General features: G+C 38.8%; 2 protein-coding genes across 2 annotated transcripts in view; one reads left to right on the plus strand and one right to left on the minus strand.

Annotated features, from left to right (window-relative positions):
- The window catches only part of LOC139454531 (ATP-dependent DNA helicase Q4-like), a 393084-nt gene that overhangs the window by 121713 nt on the left and 244533 nt on the right, over window positions 1-26838 (plus strand). The window lies entirely within an intron of this gene.
- The window catches only part of LOC139454532 (cholecystokinin receptor-like), an 88743-nt gene that overhangs the window by 52291 nt on the left and 9614 nt on the right, over window positions 1-26838 (minus strand). The window lies entirely within an intron of this gene.

Consider the following 26838-nt stretch of genomic DNA (forward strand, 5'->3'; position numbering starts at 1 on the left):
ATCTAAGGCTTTACATGTGTCCACAAAGTAATAATGTTTTTATGCCTGCCCTTACAACTACCTGTACTGCATACTTATCAAATTTACATGGATAGCACCACATTTCTAATCTTCCGAACAAAATATATTTTCTCAGCCAGAATCGGATCATAACAGAACAAATTAGGGAACTTACAGATGATGAGCACTGTATTTCAGAATGAGAACAATATTCCTTTATAAACACACTTCTAATGACCTTCCCATGATGCCATGTTTTTTGTGTGTTCTATAGCAATATTCCAGGTATCGATTGTGGTCTGTTACTAATGGTACGTGGTATTACTGGCATATCGGTAAATCGAGGTTCATTCTTTCCATGATACGCATGAGTATCATGTTTTCATCATCCCTATATTGAGTGATTTCGAAAAGCGATTTTTATGTGTTTAATGTTAAGCACTTACGAGATACCCAAGATGGTGACTTATTCTTTTGAATGAGTAAACATTATGTTGTAGCAACATCTGTTTTGTTCAATTCCTAAACTGGTGTTTCAAATTGCTTCTGAATTTAAAATTTAGAATAATACAATTTATTGAGATATATATCGCAATACGGCCGTGTGCATTGTAAAATACTGATATTTTTAAACCTCCAATACCCTTACTGTTACCATGGTAACAGCTGGGGAAAGAGAGTTTTCCTGTCTTGATTCAACTGATTACAAGCATATGTTTATATCAATAATTAACCCTTAAATTGCTGAATCAGTTTGAAGAGCATCAGTACATGACTGCCCAGTATGAGGTGAGGTGAAATTGGGTTAACGTCGCGTCCAAGATTATTGTACTTATATAGCGACATGCATGCATGTGTGTGGCTGCTTGTACTAGTCCAAACTGATGTCAATTTACAGTGCTAGCCTACTGAGATACCATGGCGCACTTTAACATGAACACCCCACTCAGAGACAGTATACTGACTCCGACCTGACCAGTCCTTATTTTGCCAGACAGGGTAACAAGAAGTACCATCTTTTAACGTCTTTGGGTATGACGTGGCTTGGGATCAAACCCTGGATCTTCCGCTCTTACAATACTAGCCTACTGAGACAGTATGGTGCACTTTAACATGAACACCCCACTCAGAGACAGTATACTGACTCCGACCTGACCAGTCCTTATTTTGCCAGACAGGGTAACAACAAGTACCATCTTTTAATGTCTTTTGGTATGACATGGCTGGGGATCAAACCCCAGATCTTCCGCTCTCCAGGCGGACGCTCTACCACTAGACCATGGAGGTGGTTTGTCCAGTTTGAATAATGTCTGTAAAATTCATCTATTTTCACAAACTTTGGTAGAGGTAGCTTTCACCAACATCTGTTGCTATCATCATATCTTTACTTCACAGTGTGTAACATCCAGGTTGTGGCGCGATACATGCAAACTGCAGCCTATTTCCAAGGTCGATCATATTTTAAATACTCTGTCGATGAAAAAATCGTCAGTGTTATTGTTTTCAACTTGACTTGTGAAGGTTGCAGTGACATCAAAATGGCAAACATTTTCACAAATGCATACCTTCATAAGTAAAGGTATTTTCAATCTACAATATCGAGGTGAAAGATCATATTTATACAATTTCATTTCATTGTAAACCATTGTCAGTTTTGTATGTTGTTTGTTCCAAACCAAATCCAGTCATAATTGACAGGCCCTTGCCAATATTGGAAATGCAGTTTCTTCTGCATCCTGAACACCCTATTAAGCATTATACCTCCCTAAGATCTGGGTTAGAATAGGTCTTCAGCAACCAATGCTTGCCGTTAAAGGCGACTTTGCTTGTCATAAGAGGTGACTAACGGGATGGGTGGTCAGGCTAATGCTAACCTGTTTGATGCATGTCATCATATCCCAATTGCATAGATCGATGCTCATGATGTCAATTACTGGATTGTCTGGTCCAGACTCGATTATTAACAGACTGCTGTCATATAGCTTGAAAATTGCTGAGTGCAGCACTCAGCAACACATAAACAACAAACAAATGCCAAGCATGTTCTCTGCTATGTGGTATCCTAATAGGTATTTGGACTTCATTAGACATTTAGTCCCAGAAATAAAGTTATCTTATTTAAAAACATATATCTCCAAAACAAAAAAGTAAAATCCAAATGGAGCCCAGAACAAAGTAAATCTAAAGGCTGAAGCAATATAGACTTGGAACTTGGAGTTCCGCTCCTTTTTTCATTTATTCTCTGGAGACAAACTAGGATTTCATTTCTTGTCCCCAGTGGGAAAGGTGCCTGCAGTACGAGTTAGGTGAGGTAAAATTAGGTTTATCGTTGTGTCCAACATAATTTCACTTATATAGTGACATGCATGTGTGTGTGCGTGTGTCTGTATGTGTCTGCTTGTACTAGTCCAGACTGTTGCCGATCTATAGTGCTAGCACACTGAGATACCATGCTGCAGTTTAACATGAATACCCCACTCAGACACAGTATACTGACTTCGAGGCAACCAGTCCTTGTTTTAGCTCCTTAATGCCGAGCGCCAGACAGGGTAACAACAAGTACCATATTTTAACGTCTTTTCGTATGATGCAGCCAGGGATCGAACCCACGACCTTCCACTCTCTGAGCAGACGCTCTACCACTAGACCACAGACATGGTCTGCTGATTGCTTGTAGTTAGTTGGTTTGTTGGTTTGTTGTTTAATGCCGCACTCAGCAATATTCCAGCTATATGACGGCGGTCTGTAAATAATTGAGTCTGGACCAGACAATCCAGTGATTGATATCATGAGCATTGATCCACGCAATTGAGATCAATGACTTGTATCAACCAAGTCAGCGAGCCTGACCACCCGATACGGTTAGTCGCCTTTTACGACAAGCATAGTCGCCTTTTACGGCAAGCATGGGTTGCTGAAGACCTATTCTACCCCAGAATCTTCACTTGTCCGCTGACTGCTTGTAACCCAACAGGGTATAGGACTCAAAGTACTTTGTGAAACAGGTAGAAAAAGACCCTGCGGAGAAGGTAAAAGTTTGCCTTGCGGGGAATGATTAAGGCAGCCTCGGATGCATCTTTTCAGGCCTTTTTTTTTTAGGGCAGGGATAGAACCCTCGACCTTCCGCTCTCCGGACGGACGCTCTACCACAAGGCGGGTCGCCTGCAGTACGAGCCGACTCAAGGTTGCTCTGCTACCCTACTGGTTAGTTATATGCTCAGAATGATAATCCCACTGATTACAGTGGTCATCTTATGATATAAATAAAGAATGATTCATTATTGGAATTTTTGCGTTTCCAATTCATCTCCTTTAATAATGGATTGGATATTATTTTGTACTTCGTAAACCCCACAAAAATTAATAAACTATTTGACAGATTGCTACATTGAACACCATTGAAACTTGCTGTCAGTTTTGTTAAATAGGTTTGATATAAAAGCCCTATCTTGTCATCGCTCTTCACAGAATACAAGTCAAATCTATAGGCATAATCAGAATCCTTAGATTGATGATGACAATCGAGGAGCTGGTTCAGGCTTGTCAGCAAGGGAACAACAAGAACTGCTCCCATACTGCAGGAATAAATTAGATTGTTTCTTTGTACTTCTAAAGATGATGGAATTTGGGGATTTGGTTAAGAAACCTGATGACAGACTTATGTGGTTTGTGAAATCCCATCATGTTGCGAAATCCCTCATGGAGTGGTTATGAAGTATAATTATAAATAAAAGCGACAAACCTTTTCCATCTTGTAGAGAAATCTCTGCTTAGAGCAGAGTCAGGTGTACAATTCTATAAAGACTACAGTAAACTACGCTTATAACGAACTCAAGGGTACCACTAATTTTAGTTTGTTATACCTGTAGTTCGTTATAACACTAATTTTTATTTGTTATAACTGTAGTTCGTTATAACACTATTTTTAATTTGTTATAACTGTAGTTCGTTATAACACTAATTTTAATTTGTTATAACTGTAGTTCGTTATAACACTAATTTTAATTTGTTATACCTGTAGTTCGTTATAACACTATTTTTAATTTGTTATAACTGTAGTTCGTTATAACACTAATTTTAATTTGTTATAACTGTAGTTCGTTATAACACTAATTTTAATTTGTTATAACCATAGTTCGTTATAAGCTCATGTACAACATAAATACAGCAAATGCCCAGGACCAAGAAATAGTTCGTTATATCTGTCAGTTCATGATGTTCGTTATGAACGTAGTTTACTATATATCATGAGCATCTGTTTTGAACACCATCAAATAGTGATGATATCAGGTGTTGGTACAGGTATATGAAGGTACAGGTCACATCAACCATTCACAGATTCTTAATGGTCACTTAATAGAGTTTATGTGTTTGAATGTAAAATAAAGAATTGTCAGTTAAATGAGTTATTTCATTTGATGCTAAACTGTGTTTGACAAATTTCTTATATACCATATGTATCTGTACTGATGATGTGTGTTAATCCCCAGACTTGTTCTTGTCATTGTATGGCTGAACCAGTGCAAATGTGACATTAAGTTTCAATCAGTTTAAATCAGTCTTTTGGCAAGGGAGATAACGAGGATTGATTAAAAGTCCTCGTCATATAACAAAGAAACATTTCACTTTGTTATCCAATGTATTTTTAATGTTAATTACTTGATCAATAAGCACTGATTATTATGGTTACCGTATTTGACGTAATAAGCGCCCAGTGTGCCATCAAAATGAAAAATAGGGGGCTCTTATTAGAATATTTTTTTGGTGGAAAAACAGAGTTGAAAGATAAATTTCGTGGTTTATGCTGACTGTTTATATATGACAGATGTATTTTTCCAGAATTAAGGGTGTACATAACACACAAGTGCGTATTATACCCGAATAAATAAGTCTTGTGTACATTGATCAATCAGAAGGGGTGCTAATTGGGATTGTTCACTTGCCAATATATTAGCAAATATCACTGTGGGCGCTTATTAGAGCGGGGCGCTTAATTTATTACATCGAATACGGTATTATGAAACCTTAAGAAAACGTAAGAACATCCAAAACTTGGGGGTTCGTTTAGCATTTTTAGTCGGGAATCTGTGCAGTGGAGTTATCAGAATTGCAAATTTCACAGACACATGCAGTCAAATATGGTCTTCAGAGATTTGAGTTCTCTCAGTTCAATCTGTTTGTAGCAAACACTAGTTGCATATTTAATGGTAAAGCCACATTAAAGATGCTCTCCAGTCGACACAATGCGACTTTGTGAAGACAAAAAGAATTGCAGGAGCCCTCATTATCCAGTATTTACTGGTCGATATTAGCAGGAATTGCTATTTTATAGCACATGTCATTCATATTAACCAATATTGGTGGCTGAGACTAAAATAGAAAGACATTGATAACATTAAGGACATGTGTCTTTCAAACAATCTGTACAAATTAAGAGGTTATAGTCTGAAATTGGAAGGAAAAAAAAGCGATCCGGAGAGTTGAAGGCTGTCCATATCTACCACATTTTCAGGTACTTGGCAGGTAGAATTAAAAGGTTGTTAACATTTTACTTTTATTCCATATTTCAGATATTTCTGGTTTGCAGATCTATCTTTCCTTTACCTTGTTTCTTCTAAGTGCCTTTGAATAAAGTTAACGAAACCAAATTTGATTTGAAGCAATGATTCATACTCAACCCCACTGCAGACAAAATATGAGTGACACAGCAAGGTCGATAATTGTAACTAACAAAATTTCAATAAGGACATAAATAATGCAAAGGTTTTTCTAAGTTTGTTATAACTCACCTGGATCTTATTTGTCATAGTCTTGGGCAAATGAAATAAGATTTCAGATGCATCTATTCAATTTCAGGACAGGAGAAAGCCTTTGTCATTGTAAACTGTTTTTGTGTCAACATGTAAAAGTTTCAAAATGATAGTTTTTTCAGTCAAGGTATATGCCTGTTTTGACAGGCAGCAACACAGCAGGAACAACCAGTTTTCATTTTTTCATACGAAGCGTATGTGGTCTTGTGGTCCACATTTAACACGCTGGTCAGTGCTGAAGGCAGACTGGCCGGTGTCCATGGTCCACCTGTAGTCCTGCCAAGTCATGTGTATTTTATGCTCTATAAACTCTGCAGGATACTTGTGTCAATAGCGGGGCATATGGTCTTCTACAGGCTGAAGGGAGTTGTAAATATACCCCAGGTAGAGGGATGTACATGAATGGTCAGATTGTAAAATCATGCGAAATAAATGCAACAAACCCATTTCATATTCATGAGAAATCTCTGCTAAAAGCAGCGTCGATTGTACGATTACAACTGTATCATGAGCATACTTTTAAGAATCATTGCATGTGCCATAGCAGATTTTCATTTCGAAATATGTTTGTTGAAATATTTTGTGTGACAATAAGATTTACCTTGTGACCACCATGGTACTCAGGACAAGAACCGAAAGTTTGAACAGTGTCTCAGTATTGTTATCTGTCAGTGTATTTTATTGTTAAACAATGATTGTAACTGTATTACATTGTTTCTGTTCAGATTCAGTAGAAGCTCATTGCATTGTATTTGGACAATGATTAGTTGTCAGGAATGTAGTACTTATTAATGTAAGCATTGGTGAGGAAGTTATTATATTTAGATGTTTGAATTATCTCAGTATAACCTGAAGTACGAACAGTGTCACGTGTGACAAGAAAGTGACATCACATCAAGCTGTATGATATCCTGATGTCTGAACAGCCCCACATCCTGTTTGAATAGGTTTTTACAAGACAGCTAGTGACAGCCAATCCCATAGCTCGATTCGAAAGATTCTACTGATGAGTCAACTCCAAGTAAGTTGGCCTCATGGTACTATCATGGTTAACATTTATACTAAGTTATCTTATAATAATTAAATCTACATCAAGTGCTTTTATGAGTTATCATGGTGTAATATTTGTACACCATTTCATATAATTATAGTTTAGCAAGTAATAATTATCATCAGGTAAAATGCATATATAAAATATCAGTAGTTTCAGTTATAGCTTTTTAGATGGTTGCTAGCCTAAGGTATCAAGATCCCATCTCCCAGACAAAGGATATTTATTTAAGTATATCTGTCATCACCTACCGGGGTATATTAGAATAACATTACTTCAATTAAGACTCATTAAGGATTAGAGCCCCCATACAAGCTCGTCTATAGTGCATTAAGGATTAGCCCCCATACAAGCTTGTCTATAGGGCATTAAGGATTAGCTCCCACACAAGCTCATCTATAGTGACACCCTAATCTCTTTCAAAGCATCCAGTAAATATGTCAACAAGATTAGTGCCAGTCCAACAGGATAAACAGGATTTAGTATTCCCCTCTGTCTAGCCATCCATTTAGCATAGGACATAACCAATCGTGTATCAACCAATCACATTCCTTTCTATTGTTCAAACTTTCATTAAATACATACTGTAGCCAAGTTCTAGCAGAGAAGGGGTTTGACTCTCTTACAAAGCAGACCTCTCTCCCACAGCCCAGAGTGTGTACCGACTCTCTGTGGCACCCTCAGTTATTATCTAAGCATAAATTGTAAATTGTTAATTGTTCTTGTAAATAAAATTGTGATTAGTCTCCTGTGACTCTGGCTCTTTGCTGACTAATTCCCCAAGAAAACCAGCACGTCAATTGGAAGGTATTGTTCACCCAGAACAGTTCCATGATAGTACCAATACAAACAGGCATCCTGTTTCCTCCAATAATTGCACATACATCAGAGAACCAACTCTCGACCAGCACAGAGCTTTAATATGTGAGGTAGATGGTGATGTGATAACTTTGTCAGGCTCCGTATCTACCAGGAAATCACTAATACACTTCCTTCCACTCTTTTGATTGTACTTTTTTCATTTCATTAAATCACTGATAAACATCCAATAAGGTTGTCTAATTGTCACTGACATTGTTGGTATGACTGAGGCCTAAGGTCTGAAAGAAGGGTGTTGCAGAATTGTCCATGAGAAAGACTTTACTTTTTTCATTTCATTAAATCACTGATAAATATTCAATAAGGTTGTCTAATTGTCACTGACATTGTTGGTATGACTGAGGCCTAAGGTCTGAAAGAAGGGTGTTGCAGAATTGTCCATGAGAAAGACTTTACTTTTTTCATTTCATTAAATCACTGATAAATATTCAATAAGGTTGTCTAATTGTCACTGACATTGTTGGTATGACTGAGGCCTAAGGTCTGAAAGAAGGGTGTTGCAGAATTGTCCATGAGAAAGACTTTACTTTTTTCATTTCATTAAATCACTGATAAATATTCAATAAGGTTGTCTAATTGTCACTGACATTGTTGGTATGACTGAGGGCTAAGGTCTGAAAGAATGATGTTTCAGAATTGTCCATGAGAAAGATTGTACTTTTTCCATTTGATTAAATCACTGATAAACATCCAATAAGGTTGTCTAATTGTCACTGACATTGTTGGTATGACTGAGGGCTAAGGTCTAAAAGAAGGGTGTTTCAGAATTGTCCATGAGAAAGATTGTACTTTTTCCATTTGATTAAATCACTGATAAACATCCAATAAGGTTGTCTAATTGTCACTGACATTGTTGGTATGACTGAGGGCTAAGGTCTGAAAGAAGGGTGTTTCAGAATTGTCCATGAGAAAGACTGTACTTTTTTAATTTCATTAAATCACTGATAAACATCCAATAAGGTTGTCTAATCGTCACTGACATTGTTGGTATGACTGAGGGCTAAGGTCTGAAAGAAGGGTGTTTCAGAATTGTCCATGAGAAAGATTGTACCTTTTTCATTTCATTAAAATCACTGATAAACATCCAATAAGGTTGTCTAATTGTCACTGACATTGTTGGTATGACTGAGGCCTAAGGTCTGAAAGAAGGGTGTTTCAGAATTGTCCATGAGAAAGACTTTACTTTTTTCATTTTATTAAATCACTGATAAACATCCAATAAGGTTGTCTAATCGTCACTGACATTGTTGGTATGACTGAGGGCTAAGGTCTGAAAGAATGGTGTTTCAGAATTGTCCATGAGAAAGACTGTACTTTTTTCATTTGATTAAGTCACTGATAAACATCCAATAAGGTTGTCTAATTGTCAATGACATTGTTGGTCTGACTGAGGGCTAAGGTCTGAAAGAAGGGTGTTTCAGAATTGTCCATGAGAAAGACTGTACTTTTTTTCATTTGATTAAATCACTGATAAACATCCAATAAGGTTGTCTAATTGTCACTGACATTGTTGGTATGACTGAGGGCTAAGGTCTGAAAGAAGGGTGTTTCAGAATTTTCCATGAGAAAGACTGTACTTTTTTTCATTTGATTAAATCACTGATAAACATCCAATAAGGTTGTCTAATTGTCACTGACATTGTTGGTATGACTGAGGGCTAAGGTCTGAAAGAAGGGTGTTTCAGAATTGTCCATGAGAAAGATTATCAGTGTTTGCCTGACATTTTTCATGGAACTTTAGCAGCAGTAAAGGAACCTACGTTCAATCACACTATACAATGTATAGTGGTATTCACAGGGTTTTACACATCGCAGAAGTGTGAGTCCAGTACACACACATTATGAATGGACACAGAAATAATATTCAGAGTACCAAATTCTTGACAAGAAGTATGAAGTTCCGGTAATAGGTAGTTATTACATCTCATAGTACAGTACACTAAACCATTTCATAACTTTACAGGACCCTCTTATTTTCTGTAAGGACCCTTGAAATTAGTAATCTGGACCCCTTGTTTGGAAGATCAATGTGAAACCCTGATTCATATCGGAATCTCTGTCACATGCAAAGTACAGATTCCGAACATCAGAAACTTGACAAAGCCATGACAAAGCCATGACAACGCCATGACAATGCCATGACAACGCCATGACAACCTACGCTGACCAATCAGTGTCAGAATCTCAGAAGGGTGACATCAGGAACTTGGACCATTGTCCTACCCTGCCACTGGTAATGGTAGTGAGTGACGGTCATTGTCACAATTAATCACTTGACCACAGCACAAATATTTACTGTCACATGTCCAGGATGTTTTTGTTATTCAGTTAATTCAACTTATAATTATATGCCACCTGGATGCCCTGCTCAGAGTACCCACTGTGAGTGAAGTCAAAGTTACTTTTCACTCTGACCGAGAAATGTTCAGTGACTATCTTGGAAATTGTTTTAATTTGAGAATGACACCTTTTCAAAGTGTGTCAAGTGGTTTGGTTGTTTGGCTTATCCATTGGTTTTGGTGTTTGTATGTTTGTATTTATTTGGATAGAGAGGTTCCTAAGAGTAGCTAGGGACCAAACATTTGATATTCTGGTTCCTGAAATTCCTGGAAAAATGTAATGACAAAAGGTATTACCTTCCATTTGTATGTAGAAAAGGTGTGCCTTGAAGAATTGAATTACAAATATTTTGCCTCAAGCAGATGTCCCTACCATATCATTAATCGGTCTGTATTGTAGATGTCAGAAATGATACGAGCACTGTAGGTATACCCTGGATGGCAGCTGACAATGTCCAGAAGGCTCTATCATTAATGCAGATGCCTGGAAGAATGGATGGTCAAGAGTAGACTGATGGCTGTGATTGAAGAACCGTTAACCCTATTATACCACTCGTAGATTGTGTCAGCTGCATAAGTGTTTCTTTACCAGACGGACCAGGGTAATATGCTCATCTGCCTCGCTTACCAGTCACTGATCTTTAAGCATGGTTGATGAATATTTTGAGTCTGATTAGTTTCCTGAACAGATATCTTCCTGGCTGACCTGTTTGACCATTCTCAGCCGGATGCATAATGCATTTTTGACAGATGTATTGTCAGCAAAGAAAGTAGCCTTTCACTAGACTAATACGAGTATATTAGGGTATAGTTTGTGATATAACTGTATGATATACATGTATGTAGTATGGGTCATATGGCCTTGAAAACAATTAACTGAACTGAACTGGACTGAACTGTGTCAGGAAACAAGCAGTTTGTCCGGGAATATTCTGACAAAACTTAATCCTGGCACAACAACAGGATGTAAACTTAAAAAACATTTTGGCAGAAGAAGAAAATAAATATCGATAGAATGTTTGTTTCAGGATAGAATCAGGGAATAGACTTGCAGAACGCCCTGGATGAACATGAATTATTGAGGTGAGGTGAAATTAGGTTTAACATTGCGTCAAAGTTTATTGCACTTATATAGCGATGTGCATGCACGTGTGTGTGTGTATGGCTGCTTGTACTAGTCCGGATTGATGCCGATTTATAGTGCTAGCCCACTGAGATACCATGCCGCAGTTTAACATGAATATCCCACTCAGACACAGTATACTGACTCCGAGCCGACCAGTCCTTGTTTTAGCTCCTTAATGCCGAGCGCCAGACAGGGAAACAACAAGTACCATCTTTTCACGACTTTTTGTGTGACACGGCCGGGAATCAAACCCAGGACTTTCCGCTCTCTGGACAGACGCTCTATAACTAAACCACAGAGGCGGTCAGTGAATGATGGACCCGCAGACTATCCATGCAGTACAAAAGGATATAACAAGGGAAAAGTCTTGCCGAGCAAAAGGATACTGAACCAGGGAATATCCTTGCAGGGTGCCCTGGAAGAAAAGTAAAGATAAAACCTGAGGGACTACCCGTGTAGGACCAAAGCACAGATCCACAGAATGTCAATGCAGAAAAATGAGGAGTGAACTAGGAAATATCCTTGCAGAGCTAATTGGTGGAACCATGGTATATACTTTGCAGAACAAAAGGCTAGAGCCAGGAATATACTTGTAGAACAAAAGGCTAGAGCCAGGAATATACTTGCAGAACAAAAGGCTAGAGCCAGGAATATACTTGTAGAGCAAGAGGCTAGAGCCAGGAATATACTTGTAGAACAAAAGGCTAGAGCCAGGAATATACTTGTAGAGCAAGAGGCTAGAGCCAGGAATATACTTGTAGAACAAAAGGCTAGAGCCAGGAATATACTTGTAGAACAAAAGGCTAGAGCCAGGAATATACTTGTAGAACAAAAGGCTAGAGCCAGGAATATACTTGTAGAGCAAGAGGCTAGAGCCAGGAATATACTTGTAGAACAAAAGGCTAGAGCCAGGAATATACTTGTAGAGCAAGAGGCTAGAGCCAGGAATATACTTGTAGAACAAAAGGCTAGAGCCAGGAATATACTTGTAGAGCAAGAGGCTAGAGCCAGGAATATACTTGTAGAGCAAAAGGCTAGAGCCAGGAATATACTTGCAGAGCAAATTGGTGGAACCATGGTATATACTTGCAGAGCAAAAGGCTAGTGCCAGGTATATACTTGCAGAATGAAAGGATAGAACAAGAGAATATTCTTGCAGAGCATCCTGGAGGAAAATTAAAGATAGAACCAGGTACTGAATTAACCCTTGTAGAATCACAGGTTAGCACCATGGAATACCCTTGCAGAAAAATAAGGACTGAACCAGGAAATATCCTTGCAGAGCAAATTGATAGAACCATGGTATATACTTGCAGAACGAAAGGATGGAGCCAGGAATATACTTTCAGAACAGAATGATAGAGCCAGGGAATATCCTTGCAGTACAGAATGATAGAGCCAGGGAATATACTTTCATAACAGAATCATAGAGCCAGGGAATATACTTTCAGAACAGAATGATAGGGCCAGGGAATATGATAGAACCAGGGAATATCCTTGCAGAACAGAATGATAGAACCAGGGAATATCCTTGCAGAACAGAATGATAGAACCAGGGAATATCCTGATCTAGACGATTATACTGATTACTTACTTATCAACAGCAAATACCATACATAGACATTGTCCATGTACAATCAACTGATACAATTTGCTACTTGTACAAAATAATGCCTTACTCAATGTGACCTGTTCATGTGTTAGTTCACAATAATTTGATAAAGGGCCACAAGAAAATGTTTCCTGATATTTTCAATTACTTGTGAAGTACCGATAAGTGCATCTGAGAAACCATTGCAAGACATATGTATCCCTGGGGAAGACATGATCAGGTGAATGTATAGTGGAAGCTGTCAGAGGCAGAAAACATTCATGTCGATGAACTGATAGGCGAGTCATCAAACCAAGTAGGTTTCTAATCATATAATCACACATGAGTCCTCCACAATGCCCCAAGTGGGGGAAATTTTAGAAACAGAATATGAATTCAAAGGTGTGTGATAAAGTTTCTAAAACAATGCTATCGGTTCAGACAGCATTCACAAGCCTGGGTAGATCTTCTGTAAATGGTATGAAGTAACATCACTTTAACTTCACGTCCGGCAGGCTGTGTGCACAGCCAGGACTCTGTGAGTTTCATTACCCAGCCTCCCATCCCATGCCATGGTGCCTCAAACACCATGCAGTCATGCAGTCCCTGTTGGCTGTATGAGGAGTTATTCATGTATCACACTCCATATTACATGCTCACAAGGCCGCCTCCGTGGTCTTGCGGTAGAGCGTCTGCCCGGAGAGCGGAAGGTCCGGGGTTCAATCCCCGGCCGCGTCATACCAAAAGACGTAAAAAGATGGTACTTGTTGTTACCCTGTCTGGCGCTCTGCATTAAGGGGCTAAAACAAGGACTGGTCGGCTCGGAGTCAGTATACTGTTTCTGAGTGGGATATTCATGTTAAACTGCGGCATGGTATCTCAGTGGGCTAGCACTATCAATCGGCATCAGTCCGGACTAGTACAAGCACCCACGCAAACACGTGCATGCACGTCGCTATATGAGTGCAATAATCTTGGACGCAACGTTAAACCTAATTTCACCTCACCTCACCTCACATGCTCACAAAGTTTGCCTAGGTCTTGAACTGCCTTGCCTTATATGGTTTCATCTCCTAGGTACACAATGTAAATGTCTTATGTAGGAAGTTTCTCATACATCATTTGTTACATTTCATGCTGCAAAGTTTGCCTTGCATCTAAATGTTATTAAACTGGATGAAATGTCTGCAGTTTAGTTCAATAAATATTCCTGCGCCTGACCTGGAGTTGTTAATGTTTTGCACAACCAATGCAGACAAACAGGGCCTTATCATTATCAGAGTGGGGGCACGGGTGGCCCAATCGTCTAAGGCACCGTGATTCGCTGTGCAGAGTTGCGTCCCCTGGACACGCCAGAAACCTATGATTGTGGGTTCGAACCCCGGTTCACCCCGATTATGTTTCTAGGTTCATCAGCACCATACCCGTGCTCATGGGTTTCACCAAAGTGGTAAACGTCTGAGACCTGCATCACTTCGGGCTTTCCTCCCACATCAAGCTGACACGCTGTGATATAACTGGAATAATGTTAAAAGCGGCGTTAAACCCAACTCACTCACTCATTATCAGAGCTATTTTGGTGTGGTGTTGCGCTTACAGCTTCAGGCAGAAGGGCATGATTGAAGCAGATGGCCATCCTGACTATTCCTTGTCCCAAGGCTTTGTTCAGATCATCATCTAAATCCTTCCATTTTACTCACAAGTCGACTGTTACAAAAGTATTCCACGCTTTTGTGAGAATAGTTTTTAATTCAAGTGAAAGAAATGTCTTTATCATGATCTTGTATCAAAAAAATCATTGAGCCTCACTCAAGAAGATTAATTTCTCCTCTGAAATTGAATATCCTTTTATATAACCACTCCATTGAAAGTTATTTTACTTCTGATACATCCCTTGAGAAATTATAACTGACAGATGTGTGTCATGGGAGGACGCTTTACTGTGACATTTCATCACACAAGGTGCCAGTACATACCGATATATTACATTACATATACAGTATTCGACGTAATAAGCGCCCCGCTCTAATAAGCACGCACGGCGACATTTGCTAATATATTGGCTGGGTACAATTTGTGCGTATAATATATGAAGAACATTGTGGGTATCCCCTTCTAGATTATGTTTTTGCTAAAAGCAGGATAAATATCAAATAACTTACTGACGAACCAAAATGTTGCAAATCATGGAATACAATAAAAAAAATTGAGAAAAATTGTATTCTCAAATGTTAAATTATTTCAGTAAGATTGAAAAATCATTGTAGGTCAATATGATAAGGAATAACCTTTTAACTTGTCATTTAGAAATACTGTTTATTTAACAAATGTATTTGTTATATTCTACCAGACAGTACCTTTAAGATATTGCTTTAAAGAATTTGTTTTGTTTGAAGGCACTTAACATGTTGTCTTGGAAAAGTAGTTTATTAATTCCCTAGAATTAGATATCAGTTGGAGATGATAATTTTTCATGTATTCAGTTGAAATTGTATTTGTAGATAGACTTTTCACCTGTATCTGGGGCTTTTCTATAATGGCTTGTCTGTTATTGCAGAGATCCATATACGACAGATTTGATTGTCTCCTGAAATACTGCATACCATGAATCTCAAGACGGAGATTCTAGTTATCCATGGGGTATGACTTCATGGCCAGTTCCTGATCATGATTGAGGAGATTATATCTGTCTGATATATTTTCCTCCAAGCCTAAAGGTGCACCAAATTGAATTTTTTTACAATCCCCAATCACATCATCATACTGTCCTCCAAACTATATTTTCAAGTCCAGTTCCTGATTTACAGTACACTGACCATCATCATCATCATCATCATCATCATCATCAGTGACAATGGTAGTTTTGTGTGTTAGTTCCTGCTTCAAGAGTGAATCATTACAGGGGATTTTCATTCCAATAACATTGGGTCGATGGTTAAATACATATAAGCCATAAAATGTTGTCGGGCCGAGGAAATAAACAAAATAAATATATGCTGTTATTTTCATTATGAAAAGTCCTGTATTGACCATCTTCGAAGGTTTTTTTTCTATTGACAATAATTCACTGACTCAGCAGGTTGGCAAAGAGGTTTACAAAAAGTCATTAGTTGTCAAAACTAGGCTCTGCACAGCAGTTAACCATATAATAAAAATTGACATGACTTTGGAGTATCTTCAGGACTGGATGAATCACACCAGTGTCAACTATATAAAATGATGAATGTCATTGGTATTGGTATCTGTAGCACCGCTTGTCACAGATACTGTTAATCTATAGCGTCTGGATATATGGATCAGGGCTACGTCTTGCAATATTCTAGCTTGTTTGGAGATTTACCTTATTTAGAAGAGCCATTTTGAGTAAAAAATTGATTAAACTGCACATGCACCAAAGCCATTTAAAAATGTAGAGGCCCGAAAGTGGAACTCTCGGTATATTGCTTGACATTAACGAATTCATGATTGGAAAACTGAAATCATCCCTTTTGTCGTACAGCTTGGTACGGAGGCTGCCATCATTTTGAATTTCTATGCCCAGATCCTGACACTGGAGATGAGTTGTCCGTTGTTTCCTCATCACAGTTAGAGGATGATGCCTCATTACCAGTACTCCCCTTCATCTTTGTCATTAACAATATAGCATTTGTTGTAAAAGAGCAATTAATTCCCTTTTTCTTTGATGTATAGTGCTCTCTCTTTGATGATTGAAATTTCAGGCTATGATTCTAGGCAGGAGCACTTCATATTGTCAATACTGGTAGATTGAGACTTATCGTAAAATATCATGAAATAAAAGAGACAACATCCTTTCTGTAATCGTACAAAATCTCTGCTTTTAGCACATTCCATTGCATCATCAGCGTGTGTTAATGAGTCACTATCAAATAGTGTTCCCGAAAAGGTGAATGTATCCTACCCCACCGGTGCACCTTTCACAAACACATGCAAAGGCAAGTCAATTCTTCACATGAAAAAACATGGGAACATATGGTACAAGTCCAAATAGGGAATTGCACCAGAAATTATTTCAGTCACTGATATGCAAGGTTAGAAATATCCTCTACAATACCCATTATACAACAAAGACAGATCATTCAGTGAACACAACAACATACCAGGGACATACTAGCATTATTGAGAAGGAACTGAACAGTTTCAGTTCTCTTCATTGAGTCTATTGACAGAATCAGGTGGTCATACTTGTTCATTTGTTTGATGCATGTCATCGTATCCCAGTTGTGTAGATCGATGCTCATGACATCATTCACCAGATTGTCAGGAGGGGCGGTTGGGTAGCCTAGTGGTTAAAGCGTTTGGTCGACCTGGGTTGGATTCCCGACATGGCTACATTGTGTGAAGCCCATTTCTGGTGTCTCTCGCCGTGATATTACTGGAATATTTCTAAAAGCTGTGTAAAACCATAATAACTCACTCACTCAGATTGTCAGGTCCAGACTAGATTATTTACAGACTGCCATCATCTAGCTGGAATATTGCTGAGTGCAGCGTTAAACAACAAACAAAGAAACAAGTGTTTCATTTGTCCATGTGGGTAATTTATATGTACTCCAGCTCAGGACGTCTCTCCATGATCTCAGTAAAATGGAAAAAATGGGATCCATTGTCCTTTAATGTGTGCTGTGAGCAGACAGATAATCTAGACATTCTGAGGCCCCCTTGTTTATCATGAAACCTCTTGCAGGTTATGTCACGTAGCATTTACCAAAGTGCTGGTTTATTTCAAGTATTTGAAATCTGACGGATGCATGTTTTATTCAAAAGATACTCCCACTCTGTTTGATCTTGTGGCATCTTCCTGATTACAGAGCATTTTGTATGCAGAGAATGTGTTTCTGTTAAACCTCTGGACAGAAGAACTTGGAGTTTATTGGATTCATTTGTTGATTTACAGTTGATTGCACTTTTAGGAGGAGCTTGTGGAGTGAGTGAGGGAACTGGGTTTATCACTGTTTTGAATTTGATTTTCATTTAGCTTTTTGTAGGTGGAGGGCTTACTCTTCTTTCTTCATCACACATGCACGCATAGACAGACAGACAAATACACACACATACACAGACAGACAGACATGCACATGCACTCACACATGCATAGGCAGTCAGACAAATACACACACATACACAGACAGACAGACATGCACACGCACTCAGACATGCATAGGCAGACAGACAACTACACACACATACACAGACAGACAGACATGCACACGCACTCAGACATGCATAGGCAGACAGACAACTACACACACATACACAGACAGACAGACAGACAGACAGACATGCACACGCACTCACACATGCATAGACAGTCAGACAAATACACACACATACACAGACAGACAGACATGCACACGCACTCAGACATGCATAGGCAGTCAGACAAATACACAGACAGACAGACAGACAGACAGACAGACATGCACACGCACTCAGACATGCATAGGCAGTCAGACAAATACACACACATACACAGACAGACAGACATGCACACACACTCACACATGCATAGGCAGTCAGACAAATACACACACATACACAGACAGACAGACAGACATGCACACGCACTCAGACATGCATAGGCAGTCAGACAAATACACGCACATACACAGACAGACAGACAGACATGCACACGCACTCAGACATGCATAGGCAGTCAGACAAATACACGCACATACACAGACAGACAGACAGACATGCACACGCACTCAGACATGCATAGACAGACAGACAAATACACGCACATACACAGACAGACAGACAGACAGACAGACATGCACACGCACTCAGACATGCATAGACAGACAGACAAATACACGCACATACACAGACAGACAGACAGACAGACAGACATGCACACGCACTCAGACATGCATAGACAGACAGACAAATACACGCACATACACAGACAGACAGACAGACAGACAGACAGACATGCACACGCACTCAGACATGCATAGGCAGTCAGACAAATACACACACATACACAGACAGACAGACAGACATGCACACGCACTCACACATGCATAGGCAGTCAGACAAATACACGCACATACACAGACAGACAGACAGACATGCACACGCACTCAGACATGCATAGGCAGTCAGACAAATACACGCACATACACAGACAGACAGACAGACATGCACACGCACTCAGACATGCATAGACAGACAGACAAATACATGCACATACACAGACAGACAGACAGACAGACAGACAGACATGCACACGCACTCACACATGCATAGGCAGTCAGACAAATACACACACAGACAGACAGACAGACAGACATGCACACGCACTCACACATGCATAGGCAGTCAGACAAATACACACACATACACACACATACACAGACAGACAGACATGCACATGCACTCACACATGCATAGGCAGTCAGACAAATACACACACATACACATACACAGACAGACATGCACACGCACACCCACAGACAGACAAACATGCACATCCCTCTCTCAATTAATTTTTTTGTTAATAAAGTTATCAAATGCATGTGTGTTGTGTCTCTTCTGCTGCTGAAACGCTGAACAAGGGGAAAGAAGACTTCTTTGCCAGGAATGCTTCCTGCTGTAGAGAAAGAACAAATACAGCATTCAATTTTCAACTGCTCTAGAGACTGATCCACAGAATTTTATCTAAATATAATCAATGATTTAAAAAAAAAAAATGTATTCTTTTGACCAAGCTAATTTGTGAGTTAAAAAAAATGGTAACGCATAAGGAAAAAGTGTGGATTGAGAAATTAAACAAGGTGACTGCACTGTCATGACTTTCTATAACCATGTCAGGATGGTGTTGACTTGTGTCGACCCATGCAGGTTTTTTTTGGACCGTGCAGCATCCAGGAACAGCATGGTAGAAGCTCGTCTAATCCAATAGTCGGACCCTATTTCTGTCGTCATGTCATCAGTGTCATTTAATTACATCACAGGACATGACCCCCTCCACGTTCACCATTACCGCTCTCGAGCAAGGCGTCTCAGTGCTGTGAAAAGTATTGATCATGAAAAGATTCTGTGCTGTGCTCCACAAATCCTATATTGCTTTCTGACAAACAGGGGCACAGGTGGCCGGGTGTACCAGACCCCTATCATCGTGGGTTCGAATCTTGATTCACCCTAATTGTTTCAGGTTTGTCTGCACCATATCCATAAGCATATAATGAATAGTCCCAAGCTTACAGAGAAGGATTAGAGGATGTGTTTTTATATTCACTCCGGGTCAAGTAAAACAGAAAATAAATCATCCCCTTGGAGGAACCATATAATGAATAGTCCCAAGCTTACAGAGAAGGATTAGAGGACGTGTTTGATATGCACTCCGGTCAAGTTAAACAGAAAATAAATCATCTCCTTGTAGAAAACATATAATGAATTGTCCCTAGCTTACTGTAAGGGTTAGAGGACGTGTTTGATATGTACTCCGAGTCAAGTAAAACAGAATTTAATGAATGATCCTCTTGAAGAAAACATATAATGAATTGTCCCTAGCCTACAGTGAAGGATTAGAGGCTGGGTTTCATATGCTCTCCTGGTCTCCAATAAATGTCATTATTAAGTCTAAAAAGTAGCGGCATCTTTGAGACGAAATATGGTATGTACTGGAATAGCTCTCTCAAGACTGTGAGCCATGCAAGAGTGGGGAATTATGATACTTTGATTTCTTCTGTTTTTTACACAGTAAACACAAGAAGGCGTCTATGGTTGCAGTTTTATTTCTTTCTCTAATGCTGCTATTATCAGGTCATGATGTCAGTATTGCCTTTTATGCATGCCTATGGATATATATTTTTGTATTTTGATGTCCCAATTAATCAGCAACGTGCAAACATATATTATGTATTTATCACCATGGTGACGTCTTGAAGGCAGCAAGATACGTCATATGTGTAAAAACTTCCTGGACTTGTCATTGGTGAGAGAAAGTGGGGATGCCAGAGAGAGTTTAAGGCCCAGGAGCTTTCATTTCTTACCAAACATCCAACAGGGGAGACGTGTGACTTTTGAGAGATAATATCCATTAAGTATTCTGGCAAAACACTTTTTTTCAGTTTATAGGATTGACCTTATGGCGCCAAAAGGCCATGATCAGAAAATGTGAAAAAGTTTGGCCAACTGCTCTATCTTTTATAGATGCCAAAATAATGGCTACAAACCTTTCAACATGGTTTTGTTTGTGGTTTATTGCTGCCCTCGGCAGCTTCCAGCTACGACGGTGGACTGTAAATAATCAGGTCTGTACCAGAAAGTTGGGAAATGATGACTTACGTTAACCAAGTCAGAGCGCCTGACCAACTGAACCATTTGCTCTCCTCTTACATTTGTAACAAGCAGAGGTTGTGAGTGAGTGAGTATGGTTTTACGCTGCTTTTAGCAATATTCCAGCAATATCATGGCAAGGGCCACCAGAAATATATCAGGAATTGAACACGGGTCTTCGGCGTGACGAGCCGACGCTTTAACCACTAGGCTACCCGACCGCCCCTGTAACAAGCAGTTACTGGGGAATAAGTCTCTTACCTGGAGTCCCCACAGGTACAAACAAAAGGTAACTTTCAGAAATAAATTTGTGTATATCTTCTCTGGCCACTACAAACATGGGGACTCTGCTACCTGCTACCTTGCAGGATTTACACCAATCTCTAAGTGCTGGGGATGACTGAAAAGTTTAGCAGACATTTATAATATACAAATATGTTGCAACTGAGGAAGTGTTTATATGACTGCTTTGAAGGAAGGACATGGTCTTATGCACCATCTCAGGGACACATGCTGGGCTACTGTAAAAGCCTCACAGCATACACCCAAACTAGCCTGTCTCACTGTCCCTCATAAGATTATCCCTTGCACTCAGCCCTTACTGTCATGCTAGAGTTCTAAATGAAGCAAGTCTAGATTTTCTAAATGAAGCAAGTCTAGATTTTCTAAATAAAGCAAGTCTAGATTTTCTAAATGAAGCAAGTCTAAATTTTCTAAATGAAGCAAGTCTAAATTTTCAAAATAATGCAAATCTAGATTTTCTAAATAAAGCAAGTCTATAGATTTTCTAAATAAAGCAAGTCTAGATTTTCTATATAAAGCAAGTCAAGATTTTCTAAATAAAGCAAGTCTAGATTTTCCCAGGTTCTGAAACTCCCAGCTCACCGGGGCTCTTTTTCAATTTAAATGTAGCTGCTTGTTTCTACCAAAATTGTTTATTTTCCGAGACTAAATGTTAGTCTAAGCTCCTTCAATAGTCTCCCTGCCAGGATGTGCCGCCACATGTTGTGATTGTACTCGCAGATTTGCCCCCGATAATGATGCTTGTTCTGTCAGGAAAACATTTGCTCATCTGCTTCACCTATGGTAAATGTCTACGACGTGCCGCTTTCAGCTTTCCTCTCGCAGAAACCTGACATGCTAGCACTGAAATGTTGGGAAATGCACTGTTGAGGCTGTTTGCTAGTATGATACGGTGTTCAGTGCACAAATTGAGCGATGCAAATAATTTAACATGATGTCGTAAATGATTTTTTTTTCATGATGTTTCAACAATGGATGTTTGAAATGATGGATCAGAAAGTAGACTGTGTAATATAAAGAATAACCTGGACACAACTTGAATTACAAATTATCTTAAACTCATGAATTAATGTTGAATCATATTGAATCAACCTATTGAATCACTCGTAGCTCGTAGATTCGTCTCTGAATAACAGATCTCACACTGAGCCTAAATGTTACTGAAAAACTATTGATATACCATTAACCTAAATTTAACCAAAATACTTTGCAAACATGAATATGTTGTCAACCTCAAGTTATTGGAAACAATTAAAGTATCCCTGTGTAAGGGATTTTCGGATGCATAAGAAACATTCGTAGTTTTATTGCTAATCACATGAACAACTGTAAAACGTGTCATTCACTTATAAAAGACAACTTTCTCTTAAAAACAAGCCATCATCTGATATTTACAATGTCTGTGTGAGGCAACATCCCCGTTATAGCGTGAATAATTGCGATAAACATGGTCGTCCGAAAACGTACAATGTTCGAAAACCTATGATCCGATGATATATAGCATTTCCTGGTCACAGGCCTTGACCTTCACTGACAAATGCTACATGAATACATGAATACCCATTTCGCATATCCTGGCGTCATAATTGTAAAACAATGAATCGCAAATGTCTTGATGAATTTTCTGAAAAGAAGTAGAATCCAATACGAGTGTAAATTACCCTCTGAGTTTGATGTTTTAACATCGCCAGTGGTTGATATATTTTTCCTGTGATCATCTACTTATTATATGGAAGCCATATCGCTGAAGTATTTCTTTATTAGGTTTGTATATGTCATCAGTGGTCATGTCTGTTGTATTGTCGCCACAAGAGTGTATGCTAGCCAATAAAACCCGTCTTAATTTGACCAATAAATTTTCCCACTCTGTATAAGGTGTAAGGTGATAGTGTATGATGCTAGAAATTCAATAACTCTTCCTGATACAGGAGGACATAACATAGAAGAAAATAATCTCAAAGATGGATTTTTCTATATCGTTTTGTTAAATTGTGAAATAATATTTTTTTTAAAATTAAGTGTACGTTCAGCATATGTTTGTCTCTGAGGTTGCCTTGTTATAAGATGTGTGTTTTTAATTAAACCTGTTATCTGACATCTGATCTTATTTTCATTAGAGGCTAAGATGTCTTAATACCTGGTAAAAAGTTGCTACAACTGTTCTCCATATGGTTGGTTGCAAGGACTGGGTGACATCTACACTGACATTTAGTCCCAGAAATAAAGTTAACTTATTTTAAAGTATATATCTACAATAGGGCTGGGACAGGTAACTCGGGTACCTGGTTCGGGTGGGTACTGAGTAGGACCCGGGTACCCACAGGACTAGCTGGACCCATGGTTAGTCATGTGATATATTATTTAATGACACAAATTATCTTGAACTCTATGGTTACACTACAAGTCACTAATGTCATTTCTTTCTGACTTGGCACCCATTCCTTCTGACTTTTCATATGGTTGAATAAAGATACAACTTAAGTCAACTTCAGTGTATGCATGACCAGATTATTTAATACATGTATCAAGATACGTTTTGCCAAGGCTATGGTAAAAAAAAATCACAATCGGACAAATCCCGTGATGCGAAGATGCAGAATAAGTAGGGGAGAGGGTGGTCAATAAAGAACTATTCATTTGGAACAGTTACAAAACATGTCATTAGCTCAGTGATTTCGGTCTCTGTATTAGGGGCGGTCAGGTAGCCTAGCTAGTGGTTAAAGTGTTTGCGTGTCATGCCGAAGATCCAGGTTCGATGCCCGACATGTTTACAATGTGTGAAGCCCATTTCTGGTGTCCCCCGCCGTGATATTGCTGGAATATTGATAAAAGCAGCATAAAACCATACTCACTCACTCACTCAATCAATCAATCACTCACTCAATCACTCAATCACTCACTCACTCACTCACTCACTCACTCACTCACTTACTCACTCACTCGGTCTCTGTATTAAAGTGAAAATGTGTCAGTTAGAAATGAATACATAAATAAAAATATCTGTTGTATTTTAAAATTGAATAGTAAGCATTGCTATTAGCAAATAATCTAATTGCTCCTGAAACAAACATCCATCTCTACTTGATGTTTTGTCTAGGGGTATTATTGAATAACACCTTCTAGTCTGTCATCCTTCATTGACTGATATGGAGAAGAAAGATAGCATATTTGTCAGCTCAAACTGAGATAAGTAGATTGTTGCTGTCAAATACTTTCAGCCGAAGCAATTTGATCAAAGTTGAGTTTAACACCACTTGAAGGGAATCAACAGAAGAGAGAGTGATTCCTCATGTCTGGTTAGATTTAATCAGAGTGTAATTATCGAGATTGTTCAGTGACAGAGTGATCTGAAAATATGGCCTCTTGTATTCAGTGGCAGTTGGTGGAGTTGTCTGTTGGTTGTATATATTGTCAGCTTCATTTATGCATTGCGGCTGACAATGTTTTATAGTTTTGTGGTAAAATAAATGATCCGCCATTACAGTGCAACGCATGTAGATAACACCCCAATCTTTCATTGCATAATGATTCAATTTACTGCATGGATCATTTTGATTGATTGTTTCGGTGGTGAAATAGGGTTTAACGTCGCATCCAAGATTATTACACTTATATAGCGAGGTGCATGCTTGCTGGAATATTGCTGAAAGCAGCGTAAAACCACTCACTCACTCACTCACTCACTCACTCACTCACTCACTCACTCACTCACCAGTAGTAGACTATTACCAGTTGTCTCATGAAGGGAGACTGATAAGAGCAGAGATTGTGCTTGACACAAATGCAGTGTACGTTCAGGCTTGAAAAGGCCTTGAATTTCTTCAGTCTATTTTTAAAAGCCTTTACTTTTAGTGTCAGCCATGGAAAGCCATGATTACAACCAAAATAGCTTGAAAAGCATTGAGTTATCGTATACTTGTTAATAGAAGTGTGAAAAAAACCATAAAAATATGTTCCAAGGATGTTGAGGTGTAATTTATCACAGTGTTAGATTTGTGGGTCAACGAAGTTAGACAGACTTAATATATATATATATTTTTTTTAAATCTTGTTGGAAAAAGTGTTCTGTTCATACTGATCAACTTATATATTGTATGCTGGATTTCAATCAATCAGTTTATTTGGTAATAAGGCCTCAGGCCCACGTACATGTATATACAAATTAGTTTCACATCAAGTGCTGCATGAAATAATATTTACAGATAAGAAGAACGAAGACAGATAGCATTTTTAACATAATTGGCTAAGTTCTCAAGGCGGTTTACATCAGAAGAGTTTAACATTCTAACCAGTGTGTCTTTACGATTATTAATAGTAATGAAGTCTGAATATGGGAAATATTTTGAACGAATATCTTCATAAATAGGGCAAACAAGAATGAAATGAATTTCATTTTCAACTGCCCTTAACTGCCCTGGATTTAATTAAATATTGACAGACTAAACCTATAAACCCAAGTGAAAAAGTTTTGTAAATGAAAGCTGAAAGCCTTGAATTTTAGGGTTCCATATCAATATGAACCTTAACATGTCAGGAGAATATTTCCACGGTTTACCAACTTCTAATAAAAGAAGTCCCAGAAAAGTGTTGTAGTACAAACGGCCTCATGTCAGAACGGCCTCAAGACTCAAAAGTCTAAACGGCCACAAAAATAGTAATAATGTCCATGATAATAATGAATGAATATTCAATGTGAGTAGGATGTGTTCTTTACAGGGCCGTTGATTCTATGGCCGTTGATTCTATGGCCGTTTCGACTTGTAACCTTTCAAGGCCGTTATGACTGCCTCCCCCTAGAAAATGAACCCATCTGAAACCCCACCACAAGCAATCAAACTCCATTCATTCAATCAGCAATGGCCAACATAGCTATCTTAATTATGCCATATTCTGTATGTCATCAACACTGATAAATCAGTTTCTCTCTGCAGTGATATAACCCACTTGAAACGGCTCATTATTGGGCAATTCCGTGGACAGCTGGAGTGAGATGTGGAGGCCTCATCAGAGGAGATAGCATCAGATGGGGGTCTGTACAACAGCTTACCCCTGTAACAGTTAGCGTAATCACCAGGGATTCAGATCAGCGTGTGGGGAATACCTTGGGGACGCTGATTGTGCCTCCTGGATGTTTTTCATTCTGAGCTGAAAATGGTGCTGGTCGTTCAACTGGGGCACCTCGTCATACAGTGTACTGGTTGTCAGCACATGCTGTTAGGCCTCGGGCTTGTCATCTTTCTATATAATTCTACCTTGACAGATAATATTTTTTCATTTGATAATCCTGGGCCTGAAATTGTTCCGTTCAATGATTCCTTCAGGGAATCATGTTTTCAGACGACATATGTCATATGAGTGTTGTAAATTGTGAAGGCAAGGGGATAATATGTTTGAATAGCTTTTTCTTTGTAGATTTCAGTTTTAGAGAAGAAATG

The sequence above is a fragment of the Haliotis cracherodii genome, unplaced genomic scaffold (assembly GCF_022045235.1).
Source record: "Haliotis cracherodii isolate W230 unplaced genomic scaffold, xgHalCrac1.p SCAF_10, whole genome shotgun sequence".
Classification (NCBI taxonomy): domain Eukaryota; kingdom Metazoa; phylum Mollusca; class Gastropoda; order Lepetellida; family Haliotidae; genus Haliotis; species Haliotis cracherodii.